Source organism: Nicotiana tabacum, chromosome 20 (assembly GCF_000715075.1).
Source record: "Nicotiana tabacum cultivar K326 chromosome 20, ASM71507v2, whole genome shotgun sequence".
NCBI lineage: Eukaryota > Viridiplantae > Streptophyta > Magnoliopsida > Solanales > Solanaceae > Nicotiana > Nicotiana tabacum.
The window spans coordinates 23680771-23698112 of NC_134099.1; the positions used below are offsets into that span (position 1 = coordinate 23680771).

The 17342-nt window shown below is 39.4% G+C and overlaps 1 pseudogene; it reads right to left on the bottom strand.

The window, feature by feature from the left end:
• Nucleotides 1-7272: 7272 nt before the first annotated feature.
• Nucleotides 7273-16545, bottom strand: LOC107813233 (late blight resistance protein R1-A-like; annotated as a pseudogene).
• Between the last annotated feature and the right edge of the window lie 797 nt (nt 16546-17342).

Below are 17342 nucleotides of genomic sequence, written 5' to 3' on the forward strand. Positions count from 1 at the left end.
CCCTTGCAGACGTAGGTAAAAAAGGAGGTGTGACAGCACTGGCGACTCTACTGGGGATAAGAACCCAGAACTTCTGGTTCAGGGTTCCAGAATTCGAGCTTAAAATAATTGTTATAATTGGCTTTATTTATTATCTGATTTTATTACCTGTTTGGGCCTAATGTGCTAAATGTTGCTTTTACCGCTTTGATATTATTTGAACTGTATATATAAACTGCTACGTAACCCCTCTCTTCTCTCTCCTGAGGAGTGCACGCTGGTCGTGACTTCTTTCTGTTAGTGTCATATCCCAAAATAGAACAAGGATTCGGAGGAGTTGCAAAACCGGATGATCTTTTGGTTACCGGTACACAGCTCCCATCCTCGGCTCGAGTTGTCCGCTCGGGTAAGCCAGGTCTAGAACAATACACCCACACATTAAACCTAGTATAATAAAACCTCATGCCGGATCCCTAGTAGGAACGTTTGTGTGCATCATATGCATTTTTTGACTTAGGGGACTCAACACAGGGGTTGGGTCCGTCTAGGACAAGCAACCTGAAATGAAATGACCATCATGCTGCATCCTATTTGTTTTACGCATTTATTTGCTTCAAATTTGCATGATGACCGGCTTCTGAAAATACGTGAATATCGAAAAAAGTGGAAAAAAGAGAAAAAAGAAAAATAGCAGTGTACAGAGATAATTACCTATTTTTAGAAAAAACCAGTGCCCAAATAGCGTCGAAACTCTGCCAAAATTTTGAGAAAATGAAAAAAAATGTTTTTAGTGTGATTTACTTGAAAAAAACAAAAGAAAGAAGTTTTGTTTTACAAATTAGTTTATTTTCTTTGCCCGAACTACGCCAGTTTGATTCTCACAGGGTGTGAGATACGTAGGCAACCCTCATCGGGTCCAACTTCCTTTTCGCAAAAATAGCCAAAAGAACAAAATTTTACTTTTATTTGAAAAATAGTTAGAGTGATGCCATTCTTGTCAGAAATAGCCGAATGTCCTTAAAAAGGGCGTCGGAAGGCCGTTTTTGCAAGAACAACCACCTGTGGTCATTTTTTTGCAAGACTTTCACCAGTGAGCCAACACAACCTTAAAATCTTCGTTCTCGAAGTGCTGAAAGACCGTATTTGCGAAATCGGGTTTTTATTTTATTTTTGAAAAAATGTGTGTTAATTTTATTTTGAGTCAAATAAGTCTTAAATTTTAAACACCCCAATAAACATGCAGAATGAGCACGAGTCAGAATTTGTCGGTAACAGTTATGAACAAAATCCCTTTGGAGTTGCGTATGTGGTGGGAAGATCTGGGCAAGTCAGAGCAGGATAAGGTCAATCTACATTTGGGGGTCTCACCGGGTTATTAAAGATCAGAGCTATAAGAGACATCATAAAGGCTTTGGTTACGTTCTGGGACCCGGCCCATAACGTATTTCACTTCTCAGATTTTGAACTCACCCCAACCTTAGAAGAGGTAGCAGGTTATATGGACATTGCTGAGGGGCTAAGGCACAAATATCTGATTGCTCCAAGAGCCGTCAATGCGCACAAGTTCATGGATCTACTGAATATAAGCAAGGGAGGCCCGTACTCTGAGTTGGATAGGGTTTTTTCTACTCTGCAGTTCATATACCAGAGGTATGGACATATAGGAGGGTTCAACGATCCAAAAAGCAGGGTTTGCAGCAAAGGGAATCAGACAAAATGGGATGAACATAGGCGGTTCGCCTTCATGGTAGCGTTCTTGGGCATTGTGGTGTTTCCCCGGAAAGACAGAAATATTGATTTAAAGGTGGCGGGAGTCGTCAAAACCCTGATTACCAACAATAAAAGTATCCGAGATGTACCGAGCTCTCACAGCTTGTAAAGTCGGGGCAGATTTCTTCGAGGGGTGCAGTTTGTTATTGCAGATGTGGATGATCGAGCACTTGTGTCATCATCCTCAGTACATGAGCTATAGATCTATAGACAAAAGCTGCAGTGAAGAATATAACAAGAGGGTTTCAGGGCTCAGATTGCCGGAAGGGTTTGAAGACTGGGTATCCTATCTCCGTGCCGTCACCGCGGTACAAATAGATTGGACATTGGGTTGGCTTCCTGTTGAAGAAATTGTGTATATGCCCGCCACTGGTCCTTACTTCCTCTTAATGGGATTCCGAGGTATTCAACCTTATGCGCCTTACCGGGTGATGAGACAATTGGGAAGATGTCAGGTGGTACACCCAGATGAAGATCTCAGTGTTTATGCAGTCGAGGTTAGCAACGACGACCAATTTCATGAAAAGACCATTTGTTATATATGGAGCAAATGCCAGTATTTGCCGGCAAATACTCGAGTGTGTGACCTATCCAGAGGCGAAGTCTCCCCTGCTTATCTCGCCTGGTATAGGAAGAAGAGAATTGCAAGAGACGAACCAGAACGGCCAACCAAAAGACCTCACCTCCAAGATTTTGCCGAGTCATCGCAAGAACAGTGGGGTTGGCTTGCAAACTACAGGACGAAAATAGGCAAGCTGAAACAACAGATTAGGGACGTGGAGTTGAAAACAGTGTGCAAGCTGTTACCGAAAAAGGGGAAAAGAACAAATTGACCTAAGAAAATGGGGCGCTGAAGGCCCAAACCCGACAAATAAGAAAAGATACTGACAACCAACAAAGGAGTCGGTCGGACGAAAGGTTGATAAATGGGCTAAAAAATCAAATCACCGAATGTCAAAAAGGTTTAGAGAGATCGGAAGCTAGCGTGACGAGAATCCGAGCCAGATGGGCAAAGGGTACAGAAGCGCGAGCAAAGCATATGCGGCAAATAAAGAGGGACTACGAAGGGAACATCGCTATATTGAGAAAAATAATATCCACTCTCAAAGAGCGGATCTTCAGATAAGCCCAAGATGCCAGAACAAATAGGAAGTGCTGCTATGATCTGATGGCCCCAATGGAGAAACAGGTGAATGAGTCAACTCTTTTACAACGCTCAAGTGTTGGGGATGCGGAATCAACAAATAGAGTGATGGCTTATGGAAAGGGATAGAATCAAGGGAAGAATCGACGATATCGGGCACTACATCACCATAAAGTGCCTAGCTTGTGAGGATATGTCCCGTACCACCTTCTTTGCTTCAATAATGATTTATGTCCACCAGATCATGGAAGATTTGAAAGATCTGCAGAGGGGCCTTGCACCAAAGCCCGTGGCGAGGCCGAACGACGCCCCGCGGGCGCCAAAATTCAAAACTCCGAGACATTCATAGTTTGAAGTCTATATGTTCCTTGTCTTCAAAGTCTGTTGTCCGTTGGAGTTTGTATTTCCCTTTTTTCATAAAGTCTGTAGTCTGTATCAAGTCTGTCAGTTTCCTTTCAAAAATGTTTTGCCTTGTAATAGAACGTTTTGCTAATGAAGATTGAAAAATCCAAAAATGGTGTCTTTATTTTTCGCACTTGTGGTCAGAACTACGCACGGTCTGATTCATGCGGGGACATGATACGTAGGCAATCCACATAAGATTCGACCGCCATCAAATATATATAATATATATATATATATATAGAAAAGAGAAAAAAGGAGAAAACAAAGAAAATAAAGGAAGGCGTTCAAAAGGAGCACAATTATAAGAAGCCAGAATGACGCACGTAACTGAAGCAAATGCATGATAGAAAGGATTAACTGCCTAGTTGCATTGCATCCTCAATGTGTGTTTTCCTATCTGTTGAAAACCCTAACGCTAACAGGTTGCTCCCATTTTGTTCTCTATCAATTTTCAGAAAGGTGGTTGGTTGTGGTTCTAAAGTAACGCTTCCCTGCAACACAAAGGCAAAAGACAATGGCAGAGAACAACAGAACTGAGTGGGTTGGTACCAATGCCCGAAAACAGCTGGTTGAACAGGACTACGGGTTGGTAGAAGAGGTAAAAATGTTGAGACAGCATGTGGCAGACATGTATCGGGCATGGATGACTGGGAAAGCACCACCCCCGCCACCGCCTAGCTTCCTGAACTCTGTCCTTACCCAAACACCTAACACAATAACGGATGATCCTCCATACTCTCCATATCTACCCACTTATGACAGCTTTCCCAGCCACCCAAGTAGCTCCATCACTCGTCGTCCAGCTATATTTTTCCAACGCTACTCCCCTCCCCAACGCTATTTCTCTCCACGAGACTCCCAAAGACATGCTTCACTTTCTAAGTACCCAGCTCCACAAAATGCCTATCCACCCCCACGAGCACACCAGAAACCCCCTGGATCAGGTTTAAGGCCAAATCAGGCATTTAGGAACGAGAGGTTGCTGAAACGAGAAAAGGCTCTCACCCCTATCGGAGAATCTTATGCAAGTCAGTTTGAAAGGCTAAAGCATGTTGGCCGGATTGAGCCGCTCCCCGGATATACTCCAGATCCACGTGCAAGAAGCTTTGATCCTACGGCACGATGCGCATACCACTCCAATGTCCCAGGGCATAGCATTGAGAGTTGCCATTCGTTGAAAAGGAAAATAGAAAGAATGATTCACGAAGGAGTGATTGCGATCGACGACAGTAATAAAGAGCATGTGAACCCTCTTGGGATATTGACTAAAGCTGAAGATGTTGAAGCGGATAGTGGTCTTGGCAATATTGATGCGAAGCTCACTGGCTAAGATGTCGTGCTTGGTAATTGGGAAGACGCTCCATTCCTTAGTCAGCCGGAGTAGAGCTTTTGGTGGTTTATTTTGTTATCATTTATGTTATCCGGGTTATTCTAGGGTTGTGATACGGATATTGTCTTGTGTCAAACCCTCTTATCCTTCCATTTTGTCATAGCGGTTTGCTTAGTTTTGTCCAGGTTTGTTTCAGGTTTGTTCCAAGATTGTACTCTAGTTGCTTTACTTGTCTTGTTGTGCAAACCGTTCCACCGATTGTCTCATGCAAATTCTGGTCTTTTGTTACCTCCAGTCATCTTCTTTGTTTAGTTCTTTTTTATCCTTTTGTGTTTTCTTTTGTTCAAACGTCGATTCTAGTGACATGACATGTGCGCACAGTTTAGGCCTAATCTTAAAAGTTAATTATAAAGCCATTGGGAGATGATCGGGACACTTAAGGGAAATAGGAACAACTTGAGATCATTTGAAGCCCGAGCCACGTGAAACTGGGACAAGTAAAACATAAAGAAAGCAGAAGATGTAAAATATTGTTCTGTTCTTTTATTGTATGGCAGACCATTTATACAGATATGTACAACAGATGTAGCAACAAGATAAACTTGAAAAAGATAACATCTATTAGAAAAGAGCCTAAATAGGAGGAGAGAGTTACAACAAATTCCTAAAGATCAGTAACTACAAAATAGAATACTACGGTAGTAAGGAATCCTAGAGTAAGGTGGGCAGCGGCTCAAAATCTAAGACATATTTATAGAAAACGAGATTCATAGTTAAAGAGAAGGGAAGTGATCGAGAAGACGCTCGGGAAGCTGTACCTGTACCATCAAAATGTCCTACCGTATCATGTTTCAAAAGTGTCTTGACCACAGAAAGTATACCAATATCAATCTATGTTGTGCGGACTCTCAAAATGTTGTCTCACCCGTGTTGGATCCTTCATAAATACACTATTTTTGGAGGATCCGACAACATTTTTGGTATTCCAAGCAACATAGATATCAATCAACAAAGAAGATATCTAATTGATTAAGGCTGCTATCCAACTTATTATTCATCCACAGATGTCTGTTTTAAGAGTAGCAAGTCTTTTCACGCATAAGGTGTCGCATAGGTAAATATGACTTACACCATATGTTACGGATTGAATTATTTGTTCTGTAATCAAATTTTGAAAAGTAGCTATCAACAAATGCAACTGACAGACAATTTCACAGAATTTATTAAGAAATCAACTATTAAAAAAAATTACATAGTGATCTTCCAAATTGCTCCAGCTATAAACTCTTCATACTCTGTTGAAAAAGAAAACCACAATCAGTTAATTCCTGTCCTGAATATCTAGAGCTACAAAACATACAGAAACAAATGGCAAGACAAAGTAATGGTCTTTATCTTTTTGGTGGACAAATTCTCGCTTGAGGAATTTACAATTTTAGACCATTAAATAATAAAAACTGAATTATTGGATAGATTTACTTTGTATCAGACATGCCTTAGTGTTCATTTATCATCCAACAGATATATACATTTAGGAATCTCAGTTGAAAATAGATAAAACCTTAGGTCACAGTTTCCAGTAACCAGCTCCTCCACCTTGCTATAACAAATCATTTGCAAAACCAACAATTTGCGGATTTAGTCATTACACCCAATCATTTAACCAAATAATATATATCAGGAATGGATTTCTTAGTTATTTGTGTACATCAATATTTGCATGGAGTAGAGTGTTGTCCAGTTAAGAACTCTCATATCCAGAAGATGAAAGCAACAGAAATGAGGATGTTAAGATGGATGTACGGGCATGCTAGTATTAATAAGATTAGGAACGAAGATATTCGGGACAGGGTGAGTGGTCCCCGTAGAGGACAAGGAAGAGAGGCTTAGATGGTTTGGACATGTGAAGAGGATAAGCACATATGCCCCAGCAAGGAGGTGTGATAGGTTACCTTTGGTGAGTCTGAGGAGAGGCAGAGGCAGGCAAAGAAGTACCGGGAAGAGGTGATTAGACAGGATATGACATTGCTTCAGCTTACTGAGGACATTGACCCTCGATAGGAGGGTGTAAAGGTCGAGAATTAAGATAGAGGGTTAGTAAGTAGTCGAGCGTTTTTCTTTTCCATACCAGCAGTACTAGTGTTAGTCTTGTATTCTATTATTCTAAGATTTCTATTACTACATGTTGTTTCTTTCGATTCATTTTCTTATTATCTTGTTGTTGTTATTGCTTGTTGCTACTGCTTTCTTTATATCTCTCCTTGAGCCCAGGGTATATCGGAAACTATCTTCTCAAGTTATAGGTAAGGTCTGCGTACACACTACCCTCCTCAGACCCCACTTATGAGATTATACTGGACTTTTTGTTGTTGTTGTTTACATTGATAAGGTCTATGCTTGATGAGTTTATCTAACTTTCATAGCTAAAAAGTTCCATCTTTTTTAATTCATCGTACTTCTATTTCAAGAACTTTTTATCTTTAATAAAAAGATACTAACTAAATAATAAAGCTTTAATAACAAGGTGTCAAACAAAAGAAATAGTTAGTAAAGGCAACTTATGGTAAGGAAAATACATTTAACAGAGTTTCAAAATCAAGATAGAATGTAGTTTTATTTCCTCAGTAGTGTACCTGAATTAGGATTACTTGAGGAAGAGCTTGAATTTAGTATTTTGATAATCTTCAACTTGCATTTCTTGGATAATGCTGGCTGACTTGTCAACGCAGTCGTTGCATTCCTGTACCTCAATAGATTTCAGAGAAGAGATGACTCCAAAACAAGAAGGGATCTCCTTAAGTTTTTTGCATTCACGCAAAACCAATCGTTCAAGGTTAGGAAAGGCATCCTCGGCGACAATCCATTCTTCTAAGAGAAAATATAAATCTTGTAGTTTCAAGACTTTGAGTTGAGGGAACTCGCCATTGCTCACTTTCCATTCCTTATTGTCATACCTAATGAGCTTCAATTTGAGTACCTGAAGGTTCTGAAGCAGAACAATTTCTGATAGTTGCTGAGTATTCAGGTAAAACGCGGATAGTGTCATGCTTTTGAGATTTGTTGCAGAGATGTAAAAGGGAATGGGTCTAGGAAAACCGCACCTGAATGAATCTTCGGTGTTTCAAGCCATGTTGGAAAATTCAGTACATGGTATTGAAAGCTGTTGCCACCAACTTTGAATATGCATCTCAGCTTCCTAAGATTAGGTGTTCTTCTCAAAACCAAATCCGCATCCTCGACACAAGAGAAATATACAGTGGAAAGAGTTTCTAGATCATAAAGTTTCGCGGAGTTCTCAAGTAATCCTTCTGCATTTTTCATATCCAAGCTGCCTTGTATATTATGAAGATGTCTCAATTTAACCATCTTCCAAACTGTAATGGGTAGTGACAAGCGTCCTCCATATTTTAAAATCATAGTTTCAAGATTCCAAAGATTGCATATGGATGACGGAATCCCGCTAATGTATGCAGCAAAATACCTCAAGTAAACTAGATCAGTTGGGAAAGAATCAATCTTAGTGAACTCCAAATTCAAAACGTTTAGAAACTTGAAACTGTGCAAAATGCGGGAGACTTGGTTAAATGTAAGGCAATCATCAAGCATAAGTACAGAGCCAACAAGGGAACATGACGAGCTCCATTCTCCAATAAAATACTCTTCACCATAAATGGATATGCAATGAGAGAGTTGCTTGTGAGAGTACATGCAGGAAGAAGGATTGGCATTTTGCTCCCTGTGAATATAGATATTAGTAAAATTAAAAGATTAATTGTAAAATTCAACTTAGATACATAATTAACTGAACCACAAGAGTATCATTAATTAGTGTATTACCGTTTTATCCATAAGAGAAGATTCTCTTCTTTTGCTCTCTCCTTGCAGAAATCATGCAATAGGTCATGAATGTGACATGCTTTGATGTTACCCCCAGAACTCCTCTTAGTTCCTGTCACGAATGGAGACAACATTGGGCCAATCCAGGAAGCTGAAGTACAAGTTGATCCACCAAGTGGGTCTAGAAGTTTGCCCAGAAGAAGTAAGAGGGGTCGAATACCAGCCCAAAGGCTAGATGATTATGTATGGGATGCTGACTAATTAGGAGAACTTGTTGTCCAAGACATATCTCAGGAGGGGACCAGTTAGTAGTATATTAATAGAGGAATGGAGACAGAGTAGAGGGGCAAGAGTTTGTTAGAATATTTCCCTATCCTCCCACTATCTTTTCTTTTGTCATTATCATTTCTATCTGTGGCTCTATCCTCCCACTATCTTTTCTTTCTGTCATTGTCATTTCCATTCCAGTGTTTGTTGGTATTTTCCTCTCAACTTGTATTGCATTTTTATCATCAGAAATCAAAGTCCATTTGTTTGCTTATTCTGTTTGTCAGATCATAACAGTTCCCATCACTAGATTTCTTCCAATAAGGTTCTCCAAATAACCTTCGGCTATATCCTCCAAACTCTTGCCTTCACGACTTTTTACAAATCCTTCGGAGATCCACAACCATGTCAACTTTGAAACATTAATCACACTGTCCTCTAGAAATGCTCCAAAGTAAAGAAAGCAAGGCCGCAAATGATAGGGTAAAATCTGATAACTTTGTTCTATAATGGCCCTTGAGTCACTGTGAATATGGGGACCTAAATTGTTGGCTATTTCTTCCCAACATTCTGCTTTCTGCTCCGTCTCTACCAGAATACCAGCAACCAAAACAATTGAAAGAGGTAGCTGACCACACTCTTTTGTTATTTGTTGCCCAATATTCATTAGGAGAGGAGGGCAGCTGTCTTACCCAAACACTTTTGTTTCGAGTAACTTCCAACTTTCAACATCATCAAACATACGAAGTGAAAGGGGATCACTCTGAAATCTAGTGTAGTTGGCAAGTTCATGGTTTCGTGTTGTTAGAATAATTCTACTTCCATTATTGGCATCTTGAAAACAGCCTATTAGATCATCCCACGCACTTGCTTCCCACACGTCATCAATAAGGATAAGATATCTTTTGGAATACAATGTTTTACGAAGCTCATCAGCTAACTCATCATCACGTTTTTCTCTATGTTTAGAGTGCTCATTAGTAGCATCACGTAAAATCTCCAATAACAAGTGTTTACGTGAATATACCTGAGATACACAACATTGCGCACGAATGTCAAAGTGAGAAACAACAAACCTGTCAGAGTAGAGTCTGTAGGCCAAAGTCGTCTTGCCTAGACCTGGCATGCCGACGATTGAGATAACATCTCGCCCTTTGGTCCCTTTTATTAGTTGGTCTCTTAACTTTTCTATTACATCTTCAAACCCCACAATTTCTTCATTCATCCTTGGAGTCCTTGCCAAATTTGATGACATACGAGCTGTGCTAGCGTTCATTATATCCTCAACCATTTTCTTTTCCTGAATCTCTGCTACCTCTACTTTGATACGAGTTATCTCCTCTACGATATCCAGGAGCCAACGCCCGAGACACCAGTGAGGAACTTCTTTGCTTATATAAGCATCAACTACATATTCCACCTCATATGCTTTGCTAATCAGTTCTGTAGCATAATCTTGGAGTGTCTCGAGCTTATTGTGTTGCTCTTCTGCAACAGCCTTTAGGAAAGGTTGCAAGCTCTCAAGTTCCTTTTCAATAATTTGAAGTTGAATCCTGATGGAAGCAAGAGAATTTGCATAACGGCCCTGGAACTCCTTCAGATTGTTTAAAAGGAAATCGACATAGCCTAGTCCATGAATCCTTGGCAAGTTATATTCAAATGCCTTCCGAATGATAAGATAGGTCATTGCTCTGATAGGCTGAATGTCGCCCAAAAGATCAAGACCAAGTACTTGGCCCACATCCTCCAGTGCTGTGTCGCTATCATATAATGAGTAAATGACAAGTCCAGCATCAACAATAACAGTGTCCATATCTTGAAGACATAAATCAAGGTTTAGTATTGGAAGATGGATGAGATGGTCCCTTAAGAGGATGAGCATCTCTCGGAGGATTGCCATTTGATCATTCAAAGAAACTATTGAACTACGATTACTAACAGTTGGTAGCTCCACCAAATTGTGCACAACAGTTTCCGCGAAGCCACTGTCAGTTGCATTCCATTCTGGTTGTATTGTTGATTTCAAAGCTTGTAGAACATCGCCATAGATTTTGCGGATGCCTGGATTAATGGGCTTAATCTTCATTTGCAGGAGATCAAAAAGCAAAGCATTCATTTCAGTTGGAGCCACATCTTTGTTGTTGTTGCCAGGGCTTGGCAAACACAACCATGCCACCATTGCTGCATGGACAGCCACAATGAAAACATGAGTGAAGAAAATATGTTGGCTTTGAGGCTCTATGTGTTTGTTTGAGACAAAGCAGACGAAAAATCTCAGTAAATTCAGCTCTTTTAAAACCTCTTTTATTTGGTCCTTGGGTTCCAGAACAAAAAGTAGCGAATGCGGATCATCAATTTGCACAAGATCACCAAGAATCGATACAACAGCATCGACGAATTGGAGTACAATTTTGGATGTAGCAACGCCATCCTTGTTGGCCAAAGGTGGTAATTGTTGCGGAAGCCAAATGTATATAGTGTGAATAAGTCACAACTACTATACCAAAAATTATGACAGCCACCAAATAATAAATAAGACAATAAAGTGACAATAAAGGGAACACCAGAATTTACGAGGTTCGGCTAATTTTGCCTACTCCTCGGACACAACCAATATTTTATTTCACTCCAAAAATACAAGTGAAATAATACTAAAGAGAAAAGATACATATGCCTTAAACAGATGAGAAGGCAAATGAGAGGTGTGTTTAAATCCTAAACATTAAGCTTTCTTTTATAGGGGGAAAATCCCCCCAACTATTGCTAACCCACCGATGTGGGAAGCTGGAATATTTGACATTTCAACAAATCTCCACCTTGGCAAAAATTCCACGTCTTCAATTTTCTCTCTATAACAAATTTTGGTTGTGTCTTCATCTTCAATCTTCAGTGTTCAACAATGTTGATCAAATCCAAACAATGTTGAAACTTGACCGCAGTCACCACCTTTGTCAGCATATCAGCAGGATTCTCCATAGTATGAATTTTCTTCACCGTGACTCCACCTTCTTCTATGATTTCTCGTACGAAATGATACCGAACATCAATGTGCTTCGTCCTTGCATGATAAACTTGGTTCTTCGCTAATTGAATAGCACTTTGACTATCACAAAAAAATTGTGATACCTTTTTGTTCAACACCAAGCTTCTTTAGCAATCCTTGAAGCCAAATTGCCTCTTTCACAACCTCTGTAATAGCCATGTACTCTGCCTCTATTGTAGACAAAGCAACTGTTGACTGCAAAGTAGACTTCCAACTAACTGGTGCCTTTGCAAAAGTAAACACATAACCAGTAGTTGATCTTCGTTTGTCCATATCACCCGCAAAATCTGAGTCACAATATCCAACTACAAACTGATTGTCTTCCTGCTCAAAAACTAACCCGACATCTACAGTATTATGAATATACCGTAGAATCCACTTCACAGCTTGTCAATGCTCCTTCCCTGGATTGTGCATATATCTGCTAATAACTCCAACAGCTTGTGAAATGTCAGGCCTTGTGCAAACCATTGCATACTTCAAGCTACCAACAGCATTTGCGTATGGTACCTTTGACATATACTTTCGTTTAGCTTCATCCATTGGCGACATAGTAGTACTTAGCTTAAAATGGGAAGCAAGTGGAGTACTAACTGGCTTAGTCTTGTCATCTATGCCAAAACGTTGAAGTACTCTCTTCAAATATTCCTTTTGAGATAAACAGAGTTTCTTTGAACGTCTATCTCTAATTATCTCCATGCCAAGAATTTTCTTTGCCTCACCCAAATCCTTCATCTCGAACTCCTTCTTCAGTTGAATCTTCAACTTATCAATTTCTTCCAAATTCTTGGAAGCTATCAACATATCATTAACATATAGGAGAAGATATACAAAGGAACCATCTTTAAGCTTGTGCAAATACACACAATGATCGTATTTGCTTCTCTTGTACCCTTGCCGCAACATAAACTCGTCAAAATGCTTGTACCATTGTCTAGAAGATTGTTTCAATCCGTACAACGATTTTTCAAGTTTCCATACCATATTTTCTTTTCCAGCAACTTTGAATCCTTCTGGCTGAGTCATGTAGATTTCCTCCTCCAAGTTTCCATGTAAAAACGCAGTTTTTACATCCATCTGAACTAGTTCCAAATCCAATTGTGCTACCAAAGCCAACATAATTCTAATGGAGGAATGTTTTACAACTGGAGAAAATACTTCATTGTAATCAATTCCCTCCTTTTGAGCATATCCTTTGGCCACCAATCTTGCTTTGTAGCGAACATCTAATTGGTTAGGAAATCCTTCTTTCTTTGCAAATACTCATTTGCATCCAATTGCTTTCTTTCCCTTCGGGAGATTGGCCAATCTCCATGTATGATTCTGATGAAGGGACTGTATTTCATCATTCATGGCAATCCTCCACTTATCTTCTTCTGAACTTTGGACAGCATCTTTATAAGTGGTAGGAACATCATTAGCTACAATTGAGGTTGCACAAGCAACCGTCTCTATGAGACGAACATGTTTCGTTATTGTTCTTTTTGGCCTGCTGGTTGCTATTGATTCAAGTTGTTGTTGAGGTTCCTGAGTTAGAATCTCCTCTACTGGCTCTCCTTCCAGAGGGTAATCTTCATTTGTTTCCTCCTCTGCTTCTTGTGTAGGAAAAATAAATTTTTCCTCAAACTCCACCTGCTTAGAAGCACCTTCATTTTGTTTGGTATCTTCTGTTACCTTATTTACCATAGCAGATTCATCAAAGGTAACATCCCTGCTGAATATTACTTTCTTTGTCATAGGACACCATAAGCGATATCCTTTGACTCCAGAAGTAATTCCCATAAAAATAGCATTCTTTGCCCTTGGATCCAATTTTGACTCTGTCACATGATAATATGCAGTTGAGCCAAACACGTGCAGAGAGTCATAATCTACAGCAGGCTTTCCATACCATTTTTCAAATGGTGTCTTGCCATCAATAGCAGCAGATGGTAAGCGATTAATAAGGTGGCATGCATATGTAACTGCCTCAGCCCAAAATTCTTTGCCCAAGCTAGCATTGGACAACATACACCGTACCTTCTCCAGCAAGGTCCGGTTCATACGTTCTGCCACTCCATTCTGTTGTGGTGTATGTCTAACAGTGAAGTGTCGGACGATGCCATCATTTTCACAGACCTTATTGAAATGATCATTTTTGTATTCACCTCCATTGTCTGTGCAAATACACTTGATCCTCCTGCCTGTTTGATTCTCCACCATCGTCTTCCATTTGAGAAAAATTTCCAACACTTCATCTTTGTTGTTCATTGTATACACCCATACTCTTCGGAAAAAATCATCAACAAAGGTTACAAAATAGTGCTTCCCACCCAATGAAGGTGTTTTGGAAGGACCCCAAACATCAGAGTGTACATAATCCAAAATGCCTTTAGTATTATGGATCGATGTACCAAATTTAACCCTTGTCTTTTTCCCTTTAACACAATGCTCACAAAACTCCAAGTTGCAAGCCTTTACTCCTTTTAACAATCCTTGATCTGATAGAGTTTTCAAGGATTTTCCTCCAGCATGTCCCAAGCGCATGTGTCATAGCTTGGTTGTTTCTGCCTCTTTGTCGTCACTGGATGTCATTGTCGCTGTCCCAATAACTGTACTGCCACGATAGCGGTACATATTATTATTCTTCCGATTAGCCTTCATTACCAGTAGTGCACCGGAGCATACTCTCATCACTCCATTTTCTGCAATGATTTTGAACCCTTTTGATTCCAGGGCTCCCACAGAGATGAGATTCTTCTTCAAATCCGGTACATATCGAACATATGTTAATGTTCTGATCATTCCATCATGGTTCCTTAATCGTATTGAACCAATGCCATATGAGGTAAGAGGGCTGTTATCCGCTGTGTGGATGACTCCATATTCTCCTTCTTGAAATTCCACAAACCAGTCCCTGTTGGGACACATATGATGGCTACAAGCTGAGTCCATCAACCATATGTCTGATGATGTTGATGACTCTGTTGTAACTAATGAGAAGTCTGAATCATCACAATCAGCTACATTTGAATCCATAATGGCCTTTCCATTATTATATTTGGCCTTATTCTTCAACTTCGGACAATCTTTCTTCCAGTGCCCTTTTTCTCGACAAAAGGCACATTCATCTTTGCTGGGTCTGGATCTTGACTTGGATCTTCCCTTCTTTGTCCTCGTTTGATTTTGAGGACGACCCCTCACAAACAGTGCTTCTCCTTCTCCGCCCTTCTGTTTTTCTCGCTTTCTTTGTTCATAGCTGTACAAAGTCGAACAAACTTCTCTGAGAGAAATTTCATCATTTCCATGGAGTAGAGTAGTTTCAAGGTGCTCGTACTCATTAGGAAGTGACGCCAACAACATTAAGGCCAAGTCACCATCATCATAAGTTGTATCCATATTTTGCAAATCTGTGACCAACTTATTGAAACTGGTGATATGTTCATTCATCGTGGTACCAGGAACATAGGTGAAGTGAAACAGTCTCTTCTTCATGTACAATTTATTCTGACTGTTTTTCTTCAAAAATTTATCCTCCAGTGCTTTCCATAATTTACTTGCAGAAGTTTTCTTTGTGTATGAATATTTCTGCTCTCTAGCAAGGTAGGATCGAATGGTACCGCAAGCAACACGGTTGATAATTCTCCAATCTTCTTCTCCAATAACATCTGGTTTCTTTTCTTCAATGGCCAGATCTAGCCCTTGTTGAAAAAGGACATCTAGAACCTCGCCTTGCCACATCCCAAAATGTCCGGACCCGTCAAATATTTTTACCGCAAATTTCGCATTTGACACAATTCTTGTCATAAGCGAAGATGTCAATGATGACGTATTGTTGACACTTGTGTAGATTCTTCTTGTTTATTGTCTCCCATCTTTGACACAAATATTATTTAATAGCTGACGACACAAATCAAGATTATTTCCTTTCTGGTGTGGAAGATCAGACTAAGCTGCAACCACAGAGCATACTTAGACAGTACCTTGGCTCTGATACCAATTGTTGCGGAAGCCAAATGTATATAGTGTGAATAAGTCACAACTACTATACCAAAAATTATGACAGCCACCAAATAATAAATAAGACAATAAAGTAACAATAAAGGGAACACCAGAATTTACGAGGTTCGGCTAATTTTGCCTACTCCTCGGACACAACCAATATTTTATTTCACTCCAAGAATACAAGTGAAATAATACTAAAGAGAAAAGATACAAATGCCTTAAACAGATGAGAAGGAAAATGAGAGGTGTGTTTAAATCCTAAACATTAAGCCTTCTTTTATAGGGGGAAAATCCCTCCAACTATTGCTAACCACCGATGTGGGAAGCTGAAATATTTGACATTTCAACAGTAATGATATTTTTGGAAAGGAGTATTTAGCTCTGATGTCCGACTTGGTTATCCGAATCTTGTTCTGAACCTGAGAGATAAAAGGATCAAAATTTGAATCTGGATCCTCGTGAACTTTGCTGAGGTCAAGTACTACATCTCGAAACAGAGTTTTGATTTCCTGTGTGACATCGCTGAATTCATCTGTGAAGCTCTGAAAGCTGAGAAAAATATTAAGGAATTTGATCTCCCTTTTAAGGAATTTGGTCTGTTCCTTTGATGTCTTCAACAAGAACAAATACCAACGTTGTTCTTCTATGGCTTGCAGAGATTGAAGTAGGGGATAAATATTCTTTGAAGACAAGTATTGATCTGACGACATCTCTCCCGTTTTTTCCAGAAGTTGTGATAATAGAAACTTTTGTGAACTTTATCTGCAAGGTAAAGAAGCAGAGCTTCTGAGTTAAAAATCAGATTTTAAATTTTCTTTCTTCTCTTTGGTTTCCTCTGGTTCAAAATTTTTATACTCCTATCTAGCAATTACTGGTTTCCAGATGTCATTATATTTTATTTGCTTCGACTGTCATTATTTGAAAGAGAATCTTGACGTAACTAGTAAAGTTGTTGTTATGTGACAGGAGGTCACGAGTTCAAGCCATGGAAATAACCTCTTGCAGAAATGCAGGTTAAGATTGTGTAGAATAGACCCTTGACGTCCGGCTCCGGCTTAGTGCACGCGGCTGCTTTTCTTTGGTTTTCAAGTTAAACCAACAAGTCAACTTGTTGTGAGAGCACATTATTAGTTTCCCTGTATGCATGTGCACTGGATTTGTTTATCCATGTTAAGGACATCAGCCTTTGGACAAAGAGCAAAGCCAACTTCTATCATAAGAAAAAGTCATATCACATAGAAATAAATATATCTGTACGAAACAATATACAAATCATCAGATCTGAATAGTCACACCAGAAAACATTAAGTAATTAAAAAGTGTTAGAGCTCATATCTACATCAACCATCAAGTTGACAGATGGAGCAATGCTTATCAAATGAGAAGAAAACTCCAAATTAAATAAATTATCATACCAGATGGAAACAAAAATATCAACACGAAACAATATATAAATCATTACATCTGAATAATCATACAAATTTTAGATGACATTTCAACAGACAGATGGAAAAGTGTTTATTGAATGAAAAGAAAAGTCCCAACATATAGACATAGACATAATCATCAAAAGGAAGCCAAAA